General features: G+C 38.8%; 1 protein-coding gene and 1 pseudogene across 1 annotated transcript in view; one reads left to right on the top strand and one right to left on the bottom strand.

Moving 5' to 3' along the window:
* Positions 1 to 23,678, bottom strand: part of SYTL5 (synaptotagmin like 5) — a 288,953-nt gene that overhangs the window by 207,769 nt on the left and 57,506 nt on the right. The gene's annotated exons all lie outside the window — the stretch shown is intronic.
* Positions 9,193 to 9,941, top strand: LOC105979708 (annotated as a pseudogene).

Genomic DNA, 23,678 nt, shown 5'->3' with positions numbered 1-23,678 from the left:
AAATCCTCTGTTCTCTGTTGTGGAAAACATGAGTAGTTTCTCTCTGCCCAATGTATCTGCCTTTATGCTTCTGATAGCAAAATGTGGTGTTGGTGGGGTTGCCAAAGAAAAAAGCTTTTTCTTTCTGGTTATGCAGCTAAAAATATATGAGCCAAAAATTGTTTGAGACGATGGCTGTAACTTCAAAGGGTCACCCTACCTGAGAAAAAGGAGCCAACATATAGAGTCTGAGAAAAAAGCCTTAACAGTATTTCCTTGTTTAAATAATACCCCAAATCAATTCTGATTCAGACTGTCCTAATATTATGATGTGATCCATCAAATTCCCATCTTCGATTTAAACCAAATTTCTATTTGTCGGTTCTTCTCAAGTTCTCCATCTGTCCGTGCCAGCAATCTGTCCTCTCATTCTATTCATTCCATTCTATATATGCTACCTTGGAGACTGCAAGGAAACTCATGGGTTCATACCTTTATCTATGGGCTGAATTCTCACCTCTGAGCCTCAGTCTATATTCCCAAACTAGATATACCCCCTGAGATTCATACACTAGTATCAACTCAATACTAAATAATTTCATGTTAATTACACAAACATTTCATACTAGGGTGACCACAGTGTTAGAAGTTGGGATGGTGTCACCCAGTGTAGTAACTCATCATATTACTTCCACCTCCCATGGACCTAAAGAATCTTATATGTCTATTATCAATTTTAATCATAGAATAATATGTGGTATAGTTTCAGATCATTTAACATGATATATATTAAATTATATGAAAAATAAAATAAATTTGTTTTGTAAAAATCTTTCTATATCAAATTAAACAATATTAGCATTAGTAACTGAGCCAGTCTTTATTTTTCTCCTTTTCCTTTAATTATGACTTCCTTCTCAAAAAAGGTATTGATACAGATTCCCAAATATTAATTATCACAAGATTGCAGTCAAAATACCAGAAAATTTGACAAAATCAGTAACTATAAAAACACTAGGAGAAATGAAAGCAATATTCACGCAGATAAAACCCACATAATTCTAAGCCTCTTTGTAATTGGATTATAGTGACAGTTCTGGCCAATAATTAGAAGGTTAAAAAGTAAATTTGCATAAAACTGCAGTTTTGTTACCTTGATACATGTAGAATGGGCTTACAAAAATGGTTTTGTTATTATAAGTACAAGATTATGATATCTATAAGAGCCAAATAAAATAATTAATTAATTTTAAAAAGAATTTTCAGGGAGTTCCGGCAAGATGGCACCCAAGTAAGCAGCCCACTTTGGGAGCTCTCGGAGATCAGTGTACCTGGTGTCCAGGAGGACATGTGTGGGGATTTGGGTAGGTGAAGTCTCCCGCAACAGCCCAGAGTATATCTTACGTCCAGGAGGCAACCTACCCCCACATCTAGCCTTGCTCAGGAAGCCAGCAGATCAGTGACCTGGTCCCAGGGACACCCCAGCCCACACAGGCCACACTATTTCAAACCCCAACGCAGGCACCACCTGACAATTGCCACCACCACCCTCAGCCTAATCACCACATTCGAGGCTAGCCAGCAGTCATAATGAGTAACCCAAAATTGCAGCTGGGGACAGTCCACCTGTAGCACTCTCCACCCTGAGATGGTCCCTTCTCCTGAGGCTACCTTGTACCCACTTAATGGTGGATCCCACCACTGAGCTCAGGTCCCTCCAACCGTATACCCGTGGCACTAGTGGCCATGACTAAACCCTGTCTGCTGTCTGCCTGCAGTAAGTTTAATCACCTGTGGCTGCAGCAGCTCCTGCAACCATTTCCCAACACCCCACCCTCACCCCTGCAACAGCTGTGGCTCCTATCTTTTCACCACCAGCAGTGGCAGGCCTGTGCCTGTGTGGTACCCTGTGCCAGTGGCAGTGGCAGCTGCCCCTACCAGTGCCAAGCACTCCCACCCTGTGGCAGTGGGACCTTCCCTACTGTCACCCAGCACCCTCTCACTAAGTAACAGAACCTCCCCCTTATGTCCAGAACCTCCACCCACAGCAGGGAGGGAGGCTTTCCAGCACCAGTGGCAGTGAGGCTGTTACCGCCTTTGCTCGGCAGCCCCTCCTGTGGCAGCTAGGCCTCCCCTACATTTGTTTTCTATTTGGTGTCTTTTTTAAAAAGGCTGAAATTTGTGGTCTGACAGCTCAGACCAAACCAGAGGGCCAGGGACATACCTAACCGTCATCAGCATCACACCAGTCTCTGAAACCCCCCAGCGCCATCAGCCACTGAGTCTCCTCAGCACACTACCCATATAGCAGTCTGACCCACTACCAAAGCAAGCCACAGGCAGCCCTCAAAAACACTCTTACCAGTCACACAGAGAAAGAGCTCAGGGCTCCGTGGTCTCCCAGAAACTTGGCACCCAGTTCTTCCACAAAATACACACAAACAGGAATATACAGCAACACCTTCATTAAGGAAACAAGAAAGACAAAACACAACAGCAGAGCTAATGACACTCATAGAAGAACCAGACGTGGATCTTCTACCAAAAGAAATCTTCAGAAGGCTGCTTGGAGTAATACAGGAGATGAGAGAAGCAACACAGAATAAGGGCGCAATGATAGATAAGATGAAGTCCACCATAGAGGGGATAAAGTCCGTGCAGCAAAGGGAAATACAGGAGCTAATGGATGAAGTAACAGATGCTAAACACAAGTTTACAGATCTCACGAACAAACTAGATGATACAGGGAATTGTACTAGTGATCTCGAGGACAATCGAGTAGACTTAAAAAACACAGGAAAAACAGTTAAACAAAATAATGAAAGAGGTGGTAGAAAACATGAGATCAATTACAGGTGCTATGAATAGGAACAATATTCAAATAATTGGTCTACCAGAACAAGACACAACAAAGTATACGACATCTAAATCAGTGAGGAAATTTCTGGGAGAAAACTTCTCCAGTGTAATTAATGAGAACCAAACTTTCATCCAGTATGCAGAGAGGACACCAACTAACGTCCAGGAAGAACTCACCAAAGGCATATAATAGTAAAATTATCTAACTTCAAGGAAAAAGAGAAAATTTTAAGACCAGCAAGACAAAAAGAGGCGTTCACATACAATGGTTCTCAGGTAAGAATATGCTCAGATCTATCAGCAGAAACCATGAAGTGGAGGAGAGAGTGGTGTAACATCTTCCAAAAGATGAAAGAAAAAAAATGCCTTCCCAAGAATGCTCTATCCTGCCAAATTATCGATAAAGACAGAAGACAGGACAAAGAAAAACTCAAAGAATATGCCATAAAACACCCAACACTGCAGAAGGTCCTTGCTGACTCACTATGGTCAGAAGAGCAACATCCACCAAGCAGAAGCAGGAGACCACCATATAGCCCAACTCCACTCAGAATCCAATGTGTCAATAACAATTACCAAGATACCATGGCCACAGAGGGTAAATAAGGCAAAAAGAAGCCTCACACAAACACAGCACACTGATATAAAGGGAGAAAGGAAAAACAATAACACAAAAGGCATGAGATAACAGTAATGAATCCACAGATAGTGATAACTGAATGTCAATGGTTTCAACAACTCATACATACAACTCCATAGGCTAGCAGACTGGTTCAGAAAACACAACCCATCAATCTACTGCCTGCAAGAGACACATCTTAACTATGCAGACAAAAATAGACTAAGAATAAAAGGCTGGCAAAACATATACAGTAATTGGAATAAAATTAAGCTCAGTGGCTAAGAATTTGGCTGCTAAACAAAGATTGGTCGCTTGAACCCACCCAGTTGTTCCACTGGAGAAAAATGTAGCAATATGTTCCTATATAGATTACAGTCAAATAAGTCTTATAGGTTACTATGACTGGGAACCGACTCAATGGTACCCAATAGCAATATGGTGGTTTATGCAAGAGAAACCAATTGAGTTAACTTCTGAGATAGTTAAGGTTTAGTGTGCCAACCTGGCCAATAAACACATGTGGGATTAATTGAAGGGCGGAGATCTAAATGACTAGGCGAGCCTCGCCTTTTGAGTTCTTGGGTCTCTTGCTGTCTGATGGTCAGACCAGGATGCAGCTGCCTTAACCAGTTCCCTGCTTCAGCTGGCAAGGCTCACTTCCTGAAAGACATGCCTGAGGAGAACCCCCATGGACCTACCCTTATGCAGTCCTGGTTGCTGGAGCAGCTGTGTGGAGACCCCTTCCAGGGCTGAGACAGTTACACGCTCACTGATTCGGCTTTCCTCCTGTAGTTGGTGTCACTGGGTGTGTTTTGTGAGATTGAGAAGGACTTTTTACATTGGTGTCGGACATATGGGCTAATGTTGGACTTATGGGCTTGGATTGAACTGGGTTGGGATGTTTCTGAATGTGCACTTCGTCTCTATATAAAACTCTCTTATCCATATATGATTTTCTGTATATTTGTTTCTCTAGTTTACCTTGACTAGCACAACTTCAGTAAAATGAAAATAATTTTTTTTCTTTCTTTTCTTTAATGAGAATACAGTAGTTCCTAATAGAAACCAATGGTAAGAATGTCATTATCATTAGGAAGTAGACAACCTTGGAGGATGACTTACTCTCTCTTTCAGTCTCCCTACCCACTCACCTACACTTGCTTTCTCTGCTTCCTCTGATTCCGTGGCTCAAGTTGTTACATTAAAATGTAATAGATAACAATGTTATTAATTAACTTTTCCCAGGCTAAATCTCCATGGAAGTTCTCAGATGACCTAAACTTGGTTGAGATACTTCAGCCTGATACAATTAATATCTGTGAGTTGGTCCCAGATAACAGTATTTTTTTTTTTAACAATTGTTCCAATTTGAGAATCACTGATTTAGGCTATGGCATTTTTATGAAAATAAAATCTGGAGTTGTCACGATAGTAGCACTATCCCTTCCCAAACTTGTCCATATCTTCATCTCTAGAACTTATAAAAGTCATGTTACAGAAGAAAGGAGAATAAAATTTAAGGGTGGAATTAAGGTTGTGTCTCAGGTGATAAGAACGTTGCTTGGCCGCTAATTGAGCTGGAGTTGGGATAGGCCCAATATAATCATACCCATCCACTGTCCTCAAGTGGACTCTTACTCAAAGTGACCCTATTGGATGCAGTAAAACTGCCCCAGAGATTTTTCCAGACTATAAATCTTCATGGAAACAGACTGTTTCATATTTCTCCCTTGGGATCGCTGGTAGATTTGAATCAACAACCTTTGGGCTAGCAGTCTAATATTTAACCAACTGTACCACTAGGAATACTTCCATATGAGTCTTTCCATGTAGCAGAGGGAGGCAGAAGTGTCAATATGTTAGATTGATGCCATTGCTAGTGTTGAAGATAGAAAGGGGACAGAAGCAAAGGATTATGGACAGCTTCTAGAAGCTGAAAAAAGCAAGAACAATAATTCTTTCCCAGAACTTCCAGAAAGGAACTCATTTATGCTACCACTTTGATTTCAGCCCATTGGGACTCATTTCAAACTTCTGACTTTCAGCAATATAAGAACATATATTTGTGTTGTTTTAAGCCTCAAAATTTTTGAGCAGTCACAGAATCATAGAGAAACTAATACAGGACAGACCAGTTAATAAAAATCCTTAGTACCTGATTAATTGATGTTGGGGGAGAGAATAGTCAAATATATATAGATATTTCAAAGGGTGTATTTTCTAAATTAGCATTTCTGATTTTCTCTGCAAACAGCATTCTCCTACCCTCGTTTTCATTTAAAAATGTACTCTTCATTCTTTTCTCTCCAACTATGTGATGCCATTCTATGTCACTCATCTTCTTTCTTTCCAAGTATAGGTACCTAACCAGACACTCTATCTCATGGTTAAAATTCACACTGAGTGAAGAGAGACACCTCCTATCTGATAGAACACATTCGTAGATGTGCGCTCACAACTTGTCCACTGTTCCAAGCTAAAGAGCATGGCTTTTTGGGGCTGTGAGAGAATAATCCAGTCAAAGCAGGGCAGGGTTGAGAGCATTACCTGTAATTTGAGGTCTAGTTTCTGGTTTCATTCATCCTTAAGGCCAATCATGGGCTAGACTTTTCTCAGCTTATGTTGTACAATAATTTTCTCTTTTTGCCTAAAGCACTTCATGTAAGTTTTTTTCTCACTTCAATCAAAATATTTTGATAAACTCAGACGTAAACAAAAATAAACCCAGTAATCAAATGAAAAGTTAAAACGCATATATACACATCTAGTAAGAATGCAAAAATTACCTTTACTAGGCTAGACTCTTTACCACTTGTCAGCTTGGTGCACTGTGGTAGCTGGCATGTTGCTCTGAGGCTGGATGGATTCAAAGGATGTGGTAGTTGGGTTGTTTTATGTCAACTAGACATTCCTGGTTAGGTGTAGAACCAAACATGTCAAACAAGTGGTAACTTGGTGACCCCTCCTCTGGGGGTATGGTCTTTTGTATAAGATTAAGGGACTCTAGGGACTGCCTTTGTCTGTCAATTTCCTTCCTCCTCATTGGAACTTCACTGGAACTCTGTGTCTACCTCCAGGGGTGGCCCCATGTGGACCACATGACCTTGAGAGCTTTTGGCACTCTGCCATGCTTCTCCTAATCTTTGGACCCATGTGACCTGCACTCACCAGCCTGTGATCCTCTGCTTCTCAGATCACTAGTCTTCCTCAGTGGCGTGTGGCTTTCTAAGCCTGAAAAAGGGCTTATGAACTAGCATCAGATTTATGCACTTGATTTGGACTGCCTTCTTGATATATAAGTACTTCTTATTTCAAATCTCTAGATTTGTTTCTCTAGATAATGCTGTCTAACACAGAGGACATTATGCTGAGTGAAGTTTGCCAAACACCAAAGAACAAATATTGTATGAGAACAGTTATTTGAAACATCAAGAAAAACAAAACGAAACAAATTTTGATGGTTACCAGGGGTTGGAGGTGAAAGGGAGGAAAGGGAAGCAGTAGGTCAACTTTAGTGAAGGGAGAGATAATAGTGTACAAGTAGGAGGCAAAAAAAAGGAGGGAGTGGTGAATGGGGAACTCATTGAGAGGTTTGATAAATTATTTTTAAGTTGAGTGCAAAAACAATGATCTCATATGTAAACCCCCATGCTACTTCACACACACACTCAAAGTGGTCAGGGTAAGAAAAGAGGAAAAGTAAAGCATAATGGAACTGTACCATATATTTTTGAATCTCCTTTGAGACAGAAAGCCATGGTCTTTAGCTTGGAACAGTGCCTAAAGCACTTCATGTAAGTTTTTTCTCACTTCAATCAAAATATTTTGATAAAATCAGACATAAACAAAAATAAACCCAAATGCCACAGAGTATGCAGAGTTCTTGGGGCTGTTGCAGTTAATTTGTTAGACTCCCTTAATAACCAATGATTCAGTACTGCTGCTTCTGTGGGGGCCCTGGCAAACCTGCTGGGTAAATGTGGAATTGTGCTCGAAACCCACTAGCTGTTCTTTGGGATAAAGATGAGACTTTCTGTTGCCAAAAGATTTACAGTCTCAGAAACTCTAAATAAGGTCACTCTGAATTGGAATCAACTTAATGGCAGTGGGTGGATTGCTACAAAGGAGTGCTCTGTTGATGCAATGGGCTGCTAACTGCACGGTTGGGAGTTCAAACTCACCACCAACAATTATAGCAGAGAAAGATGAGGCTCTCTGCTCCAGTAAAGAGTTACCAATTAAAAAACCATGAGGGGGCAATTCTACTGTTTTATAGGGACACTATGAGCTCTAATTTACTCAATGGCAGTGGGATGGATGCTGCTGCTATATACTTTCTTGGGATAATGATTTCAATAATGATTCCCATCAACTCTCAACTAAGTCCATGCTACAAGTATTGTGATAGTTAGGGGTTTTTGGTGTCAACAAGGCACTTGTAAGAAGACATGGGTGGAGTTTTGCCTGTCAATCAGGTTGCAGCTTAGTGACCTCCTTTGGAGATGTGACCAAGATAAATGGCTCTTTGAAAGCCAGACCCTCTCTGTCTACACCTTCACCTTCCTGTTAATGAACCAGCCCTGTGATGCAGCCACCGCCATTGAATCCACACAAATCTCCATCCACCGACCTGTGATCTTCCTGCATTCTGCTTCATTGTCTGTGGCTGTGTGAGTCTGAAGAGGAACTTATGGACTAGTGTTGAACTTATGAACTTAATCTGCACTGGGCTGGGAGATTTGCTTGATATATAATTGCTTCTTGATATAAAACTCTCTCTTACACATATATGAGTGACACTGGATTTGTTTCTCTAGTCAACCCCACCTAACACAAGAATTGTATCCCATCTTTACCATTTAATCCTTTATTCGTTAGCATCTTGGATTTAATCTTTTCTGGTTTGTTGTTCTTCAGTAATACCGATACATTAGTACCAAAAATGGTTCTATTTTATCATGGTTTTTAGTGTTTTCAGTTTTGTGATTCCATTATTTTCAGCCAACTCTTGTGTACTTGTGAGTAAATCATGCATTATAAATCTCTCAAATTCAGATTGATTTCCAATAACCACTTGCTGCTGTGAATTTAGTCAATAAAAAATAGTGTACTGTTACCTAAGTAAACATACCTCCATATAATGTGGGTGGGATTTTAAGGCCCAAAGTTGAAGACACACTCTAATATCATGGAGCTATCATTGAACCACCAAGAATTAATGCCCACTGTAAGATCTGCCCAAGGGGACTAGTTAAGTCCCACTCTTACCATAAAGTAGCACCTCCTAACTCTCTCAATCAATACTGGAAAAATATTCAAAGGGGACAAAGGTAGCCAGGTTTTTTTTTTAGAGATGTACCCAAAGACAGATTATTTCTTCTTCTCCCTATGGGCAGAAAATAATTGTCAGAAACAATTCTTTCCAGGAATACAAAATAAGATGAAAAGACTGAAATCTGGCTAAGATATCTTAAAGGCAGCATCTGATTAATGGGGAAGGAGTTTTAACACAGTTGGTCACCTGGCAAAAATGAAGTCACACCACATTTTCACTCCCCTCAGATTAAACATCTTCAATTGGTTCTAGGACTTTGAGAGGAAAATTTTATAGCAAATTAATCCTAGCTTTATTGCCTTTCAATTCTTTTGAAAATGTCACTTTAACGTCCACTGTGATCTAGTGAAACAATAACACATACGTAAAGTTTAAGAGACGTTAGGGCTGCATCACCATGAAGCTGAACAGCTCCTTCCAAGCCACTGGCTGACAGAAACTCAATGAAGTGGACGATGAATGCAAACTTCGCACTTTTTATGGGAAACGAATGGCCACAGGAGTTTACACCGAGGTTTTGGGTGATGAATGGAAAGGTTATGTTGCCTGCATCAGTGGTGGGAATGATAAGCAGGGTTCCCCATGAAGTAAGGTGTCTTGACCCACAACTGTGTCTGTCTGCTGCTGAGTAAGGGGCGCTTCTGTTGCAGACCAAGGTGACCTTGGTTTAGGAGGCCCAAATCTGCCGTGAGTTCCATTATTCCTGCCAATCTGAGCATTCTTAACTTGGTTATTTTTTAAGAAGGGGAAAAAGATACCCCAGGACTGACTAATACAACTGTGCCTCATCACCTGGGACCCAAAAGAGCCAGCAGAATCCTCAAACGCTCCAATCTCTCTAAAGAAGATGATGCCCACCAGTATGTGGTAAGAAAAACCCTGAACAAAGAAGGCAAGAAACCCTGAACCAAAGCACCCATGATTCAGCGTCTCACGACACCTCATGTCCTGCAGCACAAGTGGCTGTGCATCACCCTGAAGAAACGGTGCACCAAGAAAAACAATGAGGAGGCCGCCCAATCTGCCAAGCTTTTTGCCAAGAAAATGAAGGAGGCCGAAGCAAAATGTTGGGCACAGATTGCCAAGAGATAGAGGCTGTCCTCTCTGAGAGCGTCTACCTTTAAGTCTAAATCCAGTCAAAAATAAAATCAATTTCTAAGAGCCTTGGAGAAATAAGCTCTTCTATTTTTAAAAGGAATTGTAGCATTTCAAAGCTTCTCTTTTGCAGCATAATATCTTGAATATAATCCTTAGTACTTGAAATTGCACTCACCGCCATTGAATATATTCTGATTCACAACAACACTATAGGGCAGGGTAGAATTGCCTTGTAGGTTTCCCAGACTATATCTCTTTATGGTAGTGGAAAATTTGTTTCTTCTGAAGAGCAGCGGGTGATTTCAATCTATCATATAACCACTGCACCACCAAGGCTCCACTCAGCACTTGAAGTTATTTTTATCTGGGCTTCCCCCAAAGCATAACTTGTTACTGTTACAGGACTTTGGGACAGATACTGATTTGCGATGCAGTGCCAGGATGTATAGCTGAAGTGTTAGAGAAAGTAATGCAGAAATAGAAAGAAAAATTAGAATGTGTATTAATGAGCTAATAAATGTTGTAGACACATGGAGTTCACTAGTTCTGGGGATACCATGAGGAATGACAAGAAACATCTCAAAAGTATACCACCAAACAAGCGGGAAGCTGGAGTATCAATCCACTTACTGATAGCCTCTGAAAGTTGAAGTTTGCTTCTAGGCACATTATTTCATTTGCAGATTGTGTCTAAACCCATGGAGTGAACCTCCACATTTTGTCCCATAGAATTACTTGTCATCGTTATGAGGCAGACTAGCCACTGCAAAAACATGCTGACTGCTGAATGGCCTGTCTCCTTCCCTCTCCTATCTCAGAAATCCTGGCTGGTGATTGATTTTAGAATGTACTCTATTGTTCCTGGGATCAAGACATTATAATTAATAATATTGTTCACGTTGATGTTGTTACCAGGATATTAGTGTTCTTATTTTATTAACCAGGATGTTATAATCAATCCTGTACCCTGCAATGCTCACTTACTCTGAAGAATGAAAGCATTAATTTTTCTTTCTGCTTTTGTCATACCTGCTTGCTCTATAGGTAAGTTTTTGATAAACATTAATTTTCCTATATAAACTGGCTATTATCTGTATTCAGGACTGCAATCAAAAGAATTGCTTGTAGATTCTAACAGTTTTCTTTTAACCGAATAAAGACTCTTCTAAATTATCAAGACATTATAGTGGCTGTCATTTATTTGAACCCGCAAAATTTTGGTGTCTTGGCCTGGAAGCCACTGTTACTACTCCCTTTTTCAGTCAAACAGTTGCCTGGGGACACTGGAATTCTGGAATTCCTCCTGATTCTCCTGTTCCTCTGAAGTTAAGTCTGATTGTGGGAATGGTCCTTTGGTTTGACTAAGGAAGGGCATTGGACGTGGTCTTAACTCTTCCTAGGGGATTCTCACCAGGATACTGCTTGAGAAGTTTGGTGGCTTATTAAGTTGGTGGCTTGTCTTTTCAGATCATCACTTAACATGTTTCATAACATGGTTTGGTTCGCCATGGCTGTTTGTCTTTTTTGTGTAACTTGGTCCCTCTGGTTATATGTAGTTTATAGGTATGTATGGGAGTGTCGTTATATTTCCCCTTCAACCCTTCTGTCTCTCCTCCCTCTTGGTGACTGGGCAGCTAGTTTTTGCCTCTCAGTCGCAGACTTGACTGACTAGATGTCTTGTCTGGACAAAACAAACAAATGAACAAAAAACAACTTTGGGAGGTTGTTATTTTTGTGCTTTCTATTAGCAGGTTTAAATTGTTGGCTAAAAGTAAATGAATTTTAATCAGGACACAAATTAAAACCCTCTGTGTGGTATTTTTTAAAGGACATTGGGTGGTTTTATCCATTAACCTGGGATTTGGACAGACTGAGAGAATAGGTCATTAATATAACCTGCCAGGGCAGGTGGCAGGAGTTTACTATTCTTAATTTATTAACCAGGATGTTATAATCAATCCTGTATCCTACAATGCTCACTTACTCTAAAGAATAAAACATCAATTTTTCTTTCTGCTTTTGTCATACCTGCTTGCTCTATAGGTAAGTTTTTGATAAACATTAATTTTCCTACATAAACTGGCTATTATCCCCATTCAGGACTGCAATCAAAAGAATTGCTTGTAGGTTCTAGCAGTTTGGTTCTAACCGAATAAAGGCGCTTCTAAATTATCAAGACATTATAATTTGAGTTTATTTGAACCTGCAACAGTTATCTAGCAAATTCAGGGTACTCTTAGGTACATGGACATCAAGTCAAAGGAGGAGGGTATTTCTATGGTTGTGGTAAGTGAACTGACTTACTTATGGCTCTTCTGTCCATGCATTTTTTTACTCCCATAATATTATTGGGTGGGACCCTGCCAATGGGGTGTACAAAATATTAATAGATGGAATTAGTTAGTTTTGACACTCCACTGTGGATAATAGTGATCTGTCTCAAAAGCAGGAAATCCCACAACCATCAAGAAAGAAGAGCCACCCGTGGACCACACGCCAAGACCATGAGACTGAGCAAAGGAGATCTTGAGATGGGCTTACTGGTCCATGGAAGCAGAAACCAAGAACTCTTCTGGCTGAGAGGCTGAGAACCTGAGAGACATACCTGCTAAAATGGCTAAGAGGAGGCAGTGTGGACAAAGGAACTGTATTCTTAATATTTTATAAGTTGTTGCTGTTGTTAGGTCTTATCAAGGGGTTCTCAACTGATAACAACACTATGCACAACAGAATGAAACACTGCTTAGCGCTGTGCCATTCACTGTTATGTTTCAGCCCATTGTTGCAGCCACTGTGTCAATCCATCTTATCCAGGATATTCATCTTTTTCACATTCCCTCTACTTTACCAAGCATGATGTCCTTTGCAAGGATTGGCCTCTCTTGGTAACATTTCCAAAATACAGGAGATGAAGTCTCACTATTCTTGTTTCTCAAGAGCATTCTGGTTGTACTTCTTCCAAAACAAGTGTGTTAGGGTTTTGGAAACCCATGGCACTTTCCATATTCTTCACAAGTACCATAATTCAAAGGTTTCAACTCTTCTTTGGTCTTCTTTATCCAATGTCCAACTTTCAAATTCATATGAGGTGCTTGAAAATATCATGGTTTGAGTTAGTCAGACCTTAGTCCAGTGGTGGGATTCAAATAATTTTAACAACCAGTTCACTTCCCTAATGAGAGTTGTGAGCATAAAAAAGATGCATGGAAAGATAGTTTATTATTTCATATAGCTATTACTTACATAAGAGCAATAAGTACACAAAGTAGATTACGCTATTAGAAAGAGTGAACTAAAATCAATGGAGAGAAGGGCGCAGGATGCGTAGTGGGGCTTAATCAAGGGCAATGTAGCAGCGAGGAATTACTAAACCTGAATGAATGTGGAAAATGGTGGTGAGACAAGAGGAAAGTAAAAGGAAATAGAGGAAAGAACCAGGAGGCAAAGGACACTTATAAAGGTCTAAATACAGGCATGTACATATGTAAATATATTTATATATAACGAGAGGGAAATAAATCTATGTACTCATATCTATATGTTAAGAATTAGGATAGCAGATGGACATTGGGCCTCTACTCAAGTACTCCCTCAAGGCAAGAACACTTTGTTCTAATAACCTGTGATTCCATGATGCTCACCTTCCCAACACGATCGCTAAAGACAAAGTGGGTGCATAAGTAAATGTGGTGAAAAAAGCTGATGGTGTCTTACTTTCAAAAGATATAGCATTTGGGGTCTTAAAAGCTTGAAGATAAACAAGCAGCCATCTAGCTGAGATGCAACAAAGCCCACATGGAAGAATCACAGCAGCCTGTGTGATCATGAGGTGTCGATGGGATCAGGTATCAATGACCCAAAACAAAAATCATATCACTGTGAATGAGGAGAAATGCGGAGTGGAGACCCAAAGCCCATCTGTAGGCAACTGGACATCCCCTTACACAATGGTCACAAGGAAGAGATGAGCCAGTCAGGGTTCAGTATAGCACTGATGAAACATACAACTTTCCTCTAGTTCCTCAATACTTCCTCCCCCCACTATCAAGGTCCCAATTTGACTTTACAAATCTGGCTAGACCAGAGATTGTACACTGGTACAGATAAGAGCTGGAAACATAGGGAATCCAGGACAGGTAAGCCCCTCAGGACCAATAATGAGAGTTGCGATACCAGGAGGGTAAGGGAAAAGTTGGGGGAGAAAGGAGGAACCGATCACAATGATCTACATATAACCTCATCACGGGGGGATGGACAACAAAAAAGTGAATGAAAGGAGACATCAGTGTAAGGCATGAAAAAGTTATAATAATTTATAAGTTATCAAGGGTTCGTGAGGGAGGGGAAAAATGAGAAGCTGACACCAAGGGCTCAATTAGAAAGAAAATGTTTTGAGAATGATGATGGCAACAAATGTGCAAATGTGCTTAACACAATGGATGGATGTATGGATTGTGATAAGGATAGTACAAGGCCCCACTAAAATGATTTTTTTAAAAAAAAACAGGAATGCATATTTGTTTTTTCCATATTGGGTGGCTGCCCAGCTGCCAACCTTAGAGAGAACCCTGATTACAACCTGTTTAACAAACTGAACAAAAAATGAAGTATCGGTTCTGCGAACTGATGTAAACCAGCTGAATTCTACCATTGCCTTAGTTCTTAAAGTAACATCCTTATTTTTCAATACTTAAAGAGGTCTTGTGCAGCTGATTTACCCATTGCAATGCATCTTTTCTTTTTCTTTTTATGCAATGCATCTTTTCATCTCTGACTGCTTCTTTCATGAGTATTGATTGTGGATCCAAGCAAGAAGAAATAGTTAACAACATGAAACTTTTCTCTGTTTATCATGTTGTTACCTATTCATTGGTCCAGATGTGAGGTGTTAGGTTTTCTTTACATTGAGTTGTAATCCATATTGAAGGCTGAAACCCTTGATCTTCATCAGTACTTCAAGTCCTTCTCACTTTCAGTATGGTAGGTTGTGTCATGTGCATTTCACGTACTGACTCACTGACATTGAATCAATGCCAATTCATAGTGACCCTGCAAGGACAGAGTAGAACGGCCCCTGTGGGTTTCTGAGACAATAACACTTTGTGGGATTAGAAAGTCCCGTCTTTCTCCAGAGAAGGTGCTGGTGGTTTCGAACTGCGGACCTTCTAATTAGCAGCCCAATGGATAAGCACTATACCACTAGAGCTCAGACTGCATGTCACGGGTTATTAAGTCTCCCCCCGATCCTGATATCACATTCTTCTTCATATAAATTCAGCTGTCCTGATTATTTGCTCATTATACATAGTGAATACATATGGTGAGTGGATGAAACCTTGGCACACACCTTTCCTGATTCTAAACCATGCAGTAGTCCTTTGTTCTGTTCACACAATTGCCTCTTTATCCATGTATAGGCTCCATATGAGTATAATGAAGTGTTTTGGAAATTCCTATTCATCTCAAGACTATCCATAGTTTGTTATGATCCACATAATCAATTGCCTTTGTATAGTCAATGAAACACAAGCAAATGCCTTTCTGATATATTCTGCTTTCAACCAAGATCTGCCTGACATCATCAAAGTTAACCCGTGTTTCCTGTTCTCTTCTACATCTGGTCTTAATTTCTGGCAACTCCCAGTCAACTGATGCAGTCATTTCTGGATGACCTTCAGCAAAATTTTACTTGCACGTGATTTCCATGAAGTGTTCTATAATTTGAGTATTATATGGGGTCATCTTTCGTTGGAATGGGTACATATATTAATCTCTTCTAATCAGTTGGCTAAGTAGCTGTCTCCCAAATTTCTTGGCATAGATGAGTGAATGCATCCAGTGTTTCATCACCTTGTTGAAACAATTCTATTTGTATCCCATCAATGCCTGGAGTCTTGGTTTAGGATAATATCTTCAGCTTGGATTTCTTCCCTCAACACTACCAGTATTTTATTCTATGCTACCTCTTGAAATTGTTGAATGTTGACTAGTTCTTTGGGGTACAGTGACTCTGTGTTCTTTCCATTTTCTTTTGATACTCCCTACATAGTTCAATATTTTGCCCACAAAAATCTTTCAGCGTTGCTACTCAAGACTTGAATTTTTTCTTGAGTTCAGTTAAGATATGCTGAGCAAGTTTTTCCATTTGATTTTCTAACTCTGGTTCTTTACACAATTCATTTTAATATTTTACTTTGTCTTCTTGAGCTGCCTTTTGAAATTCTCTGTTCAACTCTCTAACATCATAACTTCTTCTAGCTATTCTATGATTAAGAGCAAGTTTCATCATAACCTTTTAGCTCCCCAATATCCCCCTATAATCATGAATCTTGTTTGTCAATTATGTGTGGCTATTGCAATAAATTATCCAACTCAGCAGAGAAGTAGAATGTCCTGGTAGGAAAGATTTCTGTCAAAACAGTATGAAAGATGATGAAGCACGGAGGCATGCCTTGTGGCAATTGGCCGTGGCATGGTGTGTTATTTGATTCTCTTTCTCCCTTGCGCATCCAGAGGAAGTCAGACAAGGCCTCCCCACACCAATTGCACAGAGGTACATCCGAGACTTTTGTTAAGTTATTGTTGTATTATTCATGGATTAATTGACTAATGTAAAGGATTTATTTAAACATGTTATTGATAGTATTGGGATCTCAAAAGAAGAAATATGCCCACCAATGATCATCAAATACCAAAGTTCAAATTTCAATCAAAATTATCTTTAGTCCCTTTTTTTTCAGGAAAACCTTTTTCAATATGGATATATTTTCTTTTTTCTTTTTTTTTAAAGCATATCTTTTCTGACTTAGGCCAAACATATGGCAGATTTTTAAATATTGAAAATAAGGAATGTGTTTCTCTTTCAAGCTTCAATCTGCCTGCCTTCATGCAAATTGCTAGAAACATTGATAGTAAATTGTGAACTCTAATGAGAAGCTTCCGAGAAGCAGAGAGCAACTATGGATTAAAGTCATCCAAAAGTGTTTTCAGAATTTTCTTCTGAGGGGACACAAAGGACCATGAAGGAAATGGAGACAAATAGGTTTGCCTTAGCAGAAGCAATTAATTGCTTTTATTTTTCTTGTTTAGGCTTCTGCTCAAGCTTGAAAAATACTGACCTAACTCGTTCAATTTACAAAAGGAAAAACAGACTGAGGCTTCTGGGCTACTTGTTAAACACCACACGACCAGAGAGAAACAGAACAATGACTAGGAATCCAGCTTCTAAGCTAGTCAGTGAACTTCCTAAATCTTTTTAATTTCCTTTTCCAAACATTGGCCAAACCACAAAATAATCTCAGTTACAAGTAGCTTTAATCAACAATCTTTCCTTTATCAAAGAAAAATTGCAAACAAAAATTGATACTTAAAAATAATACTATCTGCAGCCGCTTCTTCTTCTCAAGAAAATGGTCCAGTTACCTCAGAGGTAGAAGCTCTTTTGTTTTGTAAGACACTTTGATGAGCTTTTAGAGGAAGAAAATCAAAGGCCTATGCTCAAAGCGTAATTGGGCCAGAGTTAGAAAATACAGTGGAATCATCCTGTGAAAACAGAAAGAAAGATTTAGGTGGCCTGAGGGTCAGGATGAGAGCAGGGCAGAATAAGGACTCAGGATCCAAGCAATGTTGAATCAGCTGCAGGCCTCTAAGGAGCACAGCTAAGGAATTGAGGACGTCAATGATGTGATCCTGAGCTGTCGATTGTGGCACTGGGTTGGCCTGTTAATACCTTTCCCCTTCCTGTTACTTCCAAGATTTAGAGGTCTGCCACATACAAAATCTTGGGCTATTTTTTATTTGAACAAAAAGATAAAGTGGAACACAGCAAGGAGAAAGAGAACGGCAGAGCTCAGAGTTGGTAAACAAGACTGGAAATGAGTGAATGAACTGGTGTCCAATGATTTAGTCAACAATGCGGTCACATAAGATAATAGCCCAGGATAATATGAAGGGACTTTAAAAAGTTCATGGAAAAATGAATTGAAAAGATAATGGAATTTTCCCCCCACAAAATTTGGAGCCCCTTCATATAAGCCACCAATGGGGGATTCTGAGCGATAAGCAGGTAGAAGGTGAAGGAAATATCATTTGGTTTGAACATCTTTCCACTAATTCTTCACATCAGTCAAAGTAATTCCTTGTTGATAATGCGTTAAAAAGTGTTACACGGAAGAATGATCCAAGTATGTAGGAAAATTGCTTCAGTTTTCAGGTACTTTTCAGAATAAGTGGCATGTGTGAGTCATTTAGGTAGGCAGCAACAGCAAGTAATATTAATAGGAATCTGAAGAGTGATGTATATTTCCTTTAAAGAGATATATGATCACTACTGTTGAAAATGCCATTACATTTGCATATGTACTTTAAAATTTTGACGTATTATGAAATGACAAGATGTACTGATTAAAGAATTCATGGTTACTTTTATGAAAGGCCTATTATTAAAAAGATTATTTGTAGAAAAAGTCCCACTCAATCCATTCAAGTTAATGAATAATGCAATGGGATCTCTTTGAAATATTAGAAAATTTATGCCACTAATGAATTTTAATGGTGTCTTTCAGGTCTCCCAAAGCAGTTAATTTTAAAAGCAAGAAAAGCAAAATCATCATTAGGGGGTGGCTTATATATTAATACATAAAATATAAATAAAAATGTTCTCCTTGCAAATTATTTCAAACAATTGACTTTTATAGATAGGAGACACAGCTACAAATAGATTTTAGAAAATTTTTCTCTCAGAAAATATGATCAAACTCTAAGCAATGTATCTGATGGGCTTTGATGTCTTTAGTACCTGTCAACTTGGTATAAGTACAAATTCTCAACTCCTACTCTAGACCTAGAAAATTAAAACCGTAGGATGGGACTCAGCAATCTGTGCTTGAACAAGCTTTCCAGGTGATTCTAAAGCATATGAAAGTTGGAGAACCATTGCTCAAAGATTTTTAGCATTGCATGGAAAGCAGACAGGGAATGTGAACTAAAGATTTTTATGGTAACGAGGCTTTCGGGTTATTTAGGACATATTTACTATATTAGGGAAAATAGTCCCTTAGTTTAATTGAAACATCATCGTTGCATTGCTGTGCACATAATAGGCTAACTCTGGGAGACCAGATTTAGAAATGAAGCAATAAGATGAAGAAGTGGCATTGTAGATGAGCTAGTTAGAGAACATTACAAGATAATACACTTGTCCATTATTTTCCTGCAGATTATTATCTTTGGTCTGGGACATTCCAGTTGAGATGATCTCTTTTCTGAAAGTCTTAGATATAATCTTATCTCTTAGATAGAAATTAAGATTTATAGCATACTTTACAGGCACCAGGCTAAATACTTTACATATATTAAGTATTTTAATACTTAAAATAGCCATAAATGATAGGTATTCCTAATATTTAAATTTAAAGATGAAGAAACTCAGGTTTAATATCCATTACATATGTGATTTATATATGTGTGTGTATATTTATATATACACTGCATATTAAGTAATGGAGATGTAATTTCGACATAGCCTGAAACCAGGTCTTGCTTGGACTTTTAACTGTTATGTGTTTCTGTACCCTTTAGAGCATGGCTCTACTTCAATGTGTTTGCCACCCATCCATTCTTGACACATACATTTTTCCAGGATAAAATTGATTCTTTTAATGATCTTGGCTTAAACTTTAGATCCTCAAACAGCAAAAGCTCAGGCTCTTGTTCATCACTAAAACTCAGCAAAAAATAGTAGACAAAAGAAACTGGCCCACAGAGTTCTAGATATTGGAACTTTATGACACATATCTTAAAACAAATATATTTTAAATGTCCACATACATAAAGGCAAAGTTTTAAAATTCCACAAGAGATTTAGAAATTATGACATCGAACATATTTGAAACAAGACCTAAGATAATTTATAGAAAAATAATAAATACAATAACAAAAATGAAGAATTAAATGAAGCTGGATTCATACCTCACACACCATATGTGAAAAGAAATTAAAAATAGATCAATAGTCTAAATGTTAAAAATTAAAATAATAAAATTCTTAGAAGAATTTAATCAATGTCACTGGATTATAAATGTAGAAATAAGTGAATGGCTGTAAGTTCTATTGTGGGTTTCTCAACAATAATAAAATTAATATAAAAAATTAAGACAGCAAACATGAGCTATATCATTTCACTCTATTTAGATGAATACTATAAATAACAAAGAAACAAAAACAGAAAACAACTGTTGTTGGTAAAGATGTGAAGTAATTGGAACCATCATGTATTGCTGGTAGGCCCCAGCAGTTTCACTCCTAGGTAAAATATATCCAAAAGAATTGGAAACAGGAGCACAGACATACACACCAAGGTTCAAGGTTCACTGCACAAGAGTTGAAACAACCTAAATGTCCAGCAACATATAAATAAATTAACAAAATATGGTACATACATACAATGGAATATTGCTTTGCAATAGAGATAAACGAAGTCATGATGCATATTTCAACATGGATGAATCTTGAAAACATTATTCTAAGTGAATTGAGTCAGTCACAAAAATACAAATAATGTATGATTCCCATGTATATGTCATATATAGAAAAGGAAAATACATAGAAATTAAAACTTATTCGAAGTTATAAGATGGGTAGGGGTGGGAGAGGGAAGAAGGCATTGCTTAGTAGCTTCTATTAAGAGTGATGAAACAATTTGGAAATAGAGAGTGATAAGACTGAGCTTTCTACTCCTGTAAACTGTTACAGTCTCAGAAACCCATAGCGGCGTTGCTATTAGTCAGCATTGACTCAATCAATCACAATGAGTTTTTTTGGAGTTTTTGTTATTGTTGTTAGATCTATCTGGGAAGAGGAGGCAGGCATGCTATTCTGTTAGTTTGGTAGCACTTAGGCACTCACCATCTGTCTTCTTGTGTATGTGAAAGCAGACATGAGTGTATACACCCAGCTACCTGTTTGCTGTATGTGGCCAGATAGTATGAACATGGTTGTACCTATCTCCATATGAGAATGAAAAAAAGAAAATAAAAATTTAAAAACAGAAAAAAATAAAAAGCAGACAGTAGTTGGCACATGCTGACTGTGGAGGCTGCAGGAGTGCATGCCAAAGACCTTGAATGCACTGGGAGGATGGTACCCATTTTGCAAAAGTGGACATCACTAGCAATGGAAATGGTAGGCATGTGGTATGTGCCACCAAATGTGAATCCAAATGTGAATTAAATGGGCATGAGCTGGTCCAGGCAGACCAGTAGCACATGAGACAGGACAATACAGACAGGGGGCATCATCAAGTGGGTGAAGGTGTGGTAGGGGGCACATTTCTGATCACTGGGAGGATGTGAGGGCGTGGGAACTAAGAGAGGGGGACTGCACATCTTTGATTGCTGATCACTGGGTTGGGCTTAATGAAGACCTGGGAGAGTGTAGTTGGTTTTCTTTCTCCACCACAATTCAATGCAATAGGAAGGGGGCACTTTGAGTCCAGCATTGCCAACTGCCACCCACAGGCTGTCTGAACTTTATGGTTTCCCAACCCAAACAATCAAGGGCCACTGCTGGTGAGATGCTCCCTGCTGTATGGTAGCCTGAGTCTCTGGAGTTATGTCTCATTTTCCTGCACTTTCCTCCCTTAGATCGAGCTTGCTTTACTCACCTTGCTTTACTTCGGATTTGTCTACCCTGGGTCTCTGCCTTATTGGGGCCACTGCGAAGTTGCCTTCCTATGCTCCTCACTTAGAACACTGCTCACAAATAGTCACAATGCTGTGCCAGGCCAGGTGGCAACGCACCACTCTCTCTTTCTCATTCGCTGCTTTTGGTCAGTTCTCTTATAGATATTCTATCTACTTTGCTTTCTTTTCATTTGTAGTTCAGGGTTCCACGATGATCATCTCCTTGTGTTTAACTCGGTTTCTCAGGTCTTTGTGATAGAGTATCTGCCTTCATCTCCATCTTCACTTCTGATCCTTACTGTTTCTTGATAATGGAATTCATCTAGCACATTAACATAGTGCTGATGATTGAGGAAATAAAATCTAGATGTAGCTTATAGAAATGTTTGAGTATTGTAGCAGGACTGACAGTTTGCGGCTCAAATATGAAAGACTTTATACTGCAAATACCTGCTACTCTTTCTCTGCCTGGAACCATTTTCTTCTTCTCCTTCTCCTCCTCCTTCTTCATTGTTTTATTTTTTACTTTTAGTGAAACAGTAATCTCATCTTGTATGCAGGGCAATGTCCCCAAAAGTACCCTTCAAGCAATGACATGTGGACAGTTGTCGATACATAGAAACGACTCCAGCTGCTTTGCTGCTCAAGTGATACACACCTCTAAGATACACATCTCTAGATGACACACCTTTTATTGGCTCTCCTTCCATTCTTCTTGCACTTTCCCACTTTCTTACTAATGCTTCCTAGGATTACCTCCCAAACCTTAGACTCAAATATTTATCACAAAGTCTGTTTTGGGGCAAGCACAAAGCAAACCCAGAATTCTGATCTAGTGTTTCTAAGCTTGTGTGGAGCAAATTTTCTAAAGCATTAAAGAATGCTCATTTGAAATTTTGAATAATTTTGCTACCTTGTAATAAAATGAAAGCTGAAAATATTTTCTATGTACATGGATTATAAATCACTGCAAATGCATTCAGTTAGGGATCTGGGATGTAGATCTTCTAGGTAATGACAGAAGAGCTATCAATGTATGGTCTACTTCATGAAGGATGAGCGCATAAATGCAGTAATGTACAGCAGACCCTTGGGACAAAATAGGAATTGGCAAAATATGACCTGTGGTCTAAATATGCCTCCCACTGGTCTTTGTAAATAAAATAGTTTCTTTTTTTGTAAATAAAGTTTTATTTCAACACAGTCATGCTCATTTCTTTATGCATTGTTTATGATTGCATTCACAGAGCAATATTACATTCAGTGGTTGTGACATATCATACAGCTCAGAAAACCCCAAATATCTACCATTTGCTTCTCTTTTGAAATAATTTGCCAACTTTTCACATAGCAAAGTTTAGTGTCGGTTTCTTTAGTTAATTTAGTTTGTTTGTTTGTTTAATTTCAATTAGCCATTGAATGAGGATCTCAATGAACAGAGTTTGTTATTGCTACTTCATACCAGTGGACAGCTTAATAAACTTGCACTTCAGTACACCTGCAATGACATTTTTTTGCAATGACTTTTTTTAAGTGCTATGTAGTAGCAATATAGAAAGACAGCATGGGATGCAACTTGTTAACATCTTGAAGTACTGAATGTTCATTTCCACAAATTTAAGAGATATGGGCATGTGCTTCTTTGTAAAAAATGCAAAATGTGATATGGTATTAGAGATGTCTGGGTATTTGGGTGTATGTGTGTGGGTTTATCTATTTAATATATTTATGAAAAAGTCAAACATACAGAGTAACTCTAAGACTGGTACAGTGAACACTCACATACCCTTAACTCAGATTCATTAATATATCCCGGCTATCAAAAGATATAGAGTCTGGGGTGTTAAAGGCTTAAAGGCAGGTAAACAAGCATGAATCAAACTCTGAAGCAACAAAGCCCACATGGAAGAAGCACACTAGCCTGTGTGACCACGAGGTATAGAAGGGACCAGGTATCAGGTATCACAGAACAAAAAATCGTATCAGTGTGTGTCCACCTTTCCAATATGATCACTAAAGCAAATGTGTGCTTAAGCAAATGTGGTGAAGAAAGCTGATGGTACCCGGCTATCAAAAGATATAGCATCTGGGGTCTTAAAGGCTT

Source organism: Echinops telfairi, unplaced genomic scaffold (assembly GCF_000313985.2).
Source record: "Echinops telfairi isolate 266 unplaced genomic scaffold, ASM31398v2 ScPeMD7_26;HRSCAF=91, whole genome shotgun sequence".
Taxonomy (NCBI): Eukaryota; Metazoa; Chordata; class Mammalia; order Afrosoricida; family Tenrecidae; genus Echinops; species Echinops telfairi.
The sequence above is the reverse complement of the archived record's forward strand: the minus strand, read 5'-3'. Positions and strand labels throughout refer to the sequence as shown.